This window comes from Octopus bimaculoides, chromosome 28 (genome assembly GCF_001194135.2).
Source record: "Octopus bimaculoides isolate UCB-OBI-ISO-001 chromosome 28, ASM119413v2, whole genome shotgun sequence".
Classification (NCBI taxonomy): Eukaryota; Metazoa; Mollusca; class Cephalopoda; order Octopoda; family Octopodidae; genus Octopus; species Octopus bimaculoides.
The window spans coordinates 12,204,145-12,206,655 of NC_069008.1; positions in this window are offsets into that span (position 1 = coordinate 12,204,145).

Consider the following 2,511-nt stretch of genomic DNA (forward strand, 5'->3'; position numbering starts at 1 on the left):
GTGCTTTGTTTAGAAATATAGGGGAGATGGAAAAATATCACTGGTCAACAAAATAAAACTTATTTTCTGGAATAAAGAAAATACGAGCTGTTTTAGACTAATTTTTGGGTGTTGATTCATAAAACTCAGATTTGCTCTGTCACATCACATTTTTGTTCCATCAGTATATACCTTTATTTACCTGAAGCATACCAAGAGTCAACTTTACACGACTATTTGCAGGAATTTTAGCTTAATTGTCATGCTAATTTTGAATAATAGTTTTGCTTTAAAGCCCTTTCTTTTTAGGTGTGAACGGAAACTGTGATCTTGTAATGACCCCAATATCTTCTGTTACATCTGTGGATACTTCACTCTGCTAGCTCAAAGGTACAACATTAATGACTTTATCAAGGTGTATCTTGCTTACTTTAGAGTAACACTTGGAAACCAAAACAAAACCTGTGTTGAAACTTGGTGTGATGAAGCAATTCATCAAAGCTCTTGATCACAGTGGCGACTGCTTCAGATGTATATGTACAACCTTTCCCAGTCTCAGTGATGAGAAGAAGGCAGGAATATTTGATGGACTTCAAATTAGAACACTCCTCAGGGACCCACAGTTTTTACAACAATGAATGCAGTGGAGGCTAGAGCTTGGAATGCCTTCTCTGATGTTGTGTGGAATTTCCTTGGGAATAGGAAAGCTGACCACTGTCAAGAGATTATGGAGAAGCTGCTCTTGTATTTGCAAGTACTTGAATGTAGAATGAGCATTAAATTACACAGCTTACACAGTCACTTGGGTGAGTTTCCAGAGAAGCTGAGTGATGTTAATGAAGAACAAGGTGGATGCTTTCATCAAGATGTAAAAGTAATGGAAGAATGCTGCCAAGGCTGATAGGACTCAAACATGATGGTAGATTACTGTTCGAGCATGAGGAGAGACGTTTCAGAAGCTGTGCACAAGACATCATCAAAAACGAGGAAGTTCTTGCAGTAATATGTTGATCAGAATGAATGATCACAATAAATAGAGATTTTTAAAATTCATATTTTGTTGTAACCAAGCTTAATTCTTACATGCTAATGTGCATTTACTCCCACAACCTTGTGTTTTGATTTATTAGATTAAAAAACAGACATATTGTCTATTAAAAATTGAATCTCAATATGTTAATGAGCTGTTTCTAGCAAAAGTAAAAGATTTTGTATCTCAAAAATCAGACATGATAGACAAAATCCGATGCCAGATTTGGATTCAGCACCCTAAAATTAGCCAAAAACAATTGATAAACCTTGTGCCAGAAAATATGTGTTGACCAGTGTAATAGCTATCAATATCAAACTACAGAAATATAACATCTGCCTTATCATTAATAGTTGTTGGCACTCCGTCGCTTACGACGTTGGGGGTTCCAGTTGATCTGATCAACGGAACAGCCTGCTCGTGAAATTAACATGCAAATGGCTGAGCACTCCACAGACACGTGTACCCTTAACGTAGTTCTCGGGGATATTCAGCGTGACACAGTGTGACAAGGCTGACCCTTTAAATTACAGGCACAGCAGAAACAGGAAGTAAGAATGAGAGAAAGTTGTGGTGAAAGAGTACATCAGGGTTCGCCACCATCCCCTGCTGGAGTCTCGTGGAGCTTTTAGGTGTTTTCGCTCAATAAACACTCACAACGCCCGGTCTGGGAATCGAAACCGCGATCCTATGACCGGGAGTCCGCTGCCCTAACCACCGGGCCATTGCACCACCATCATTAATAGTTAGAAATGATCTAATTACTTCAGCACTATTAGTTCACAATTTAAGTGAGATTTTCTTTGAGTGTAGGGATAATTGTATCAGTCATTTGCTTTGTAATTCTACCTACATCAGACTTAAGAGAGCAAATTAATCTTACAGAGGGCTTATTTACAAAATTGAGTGCATATATATATAACCAAAACAATTACAAGGAATGTAGAAATTGGTACAACTTCAAATTTTTCTTTTAATTTAACAATTAATTATACAGTATAATTACTTAGTTAAAATGACTGACACATGTTTCCATTGAATTGAGTAAGTGCAGTTGCATATTCAACCCAGAATATTCTGCTATGCATTTTCATTCATGTTCTTATTACAAGAGTGGTTCAAAGTGAATTTACTACGTGATGTAGTTATCTGGAACCCTGACTATACCTGTGAGCGCTTACAGTACTTGCCTGGATAATTTATCTCTATATACTCATTGTATTGTAATATAAAGTCTGCTAAAGGTTGACTTTGCCTTTCAACCTTTCATGGTCAATTAAATAAGTACCAGTTGTACACTGGAGTCAATGTAATCAATTCATCTCCTCCCCCCAAAATGGTTGCCCTTGTGGCAAAATTTGACATATATATATATATATATATATATATATATATCACTGCTATAATGCAAAAGTGTCATAAGTTCAAGACGTTTTTTTCAGAAAATGAAAAAATAGTTTCACCATTCCATAGCAAAACCATTGTACTACACTTTGACAATT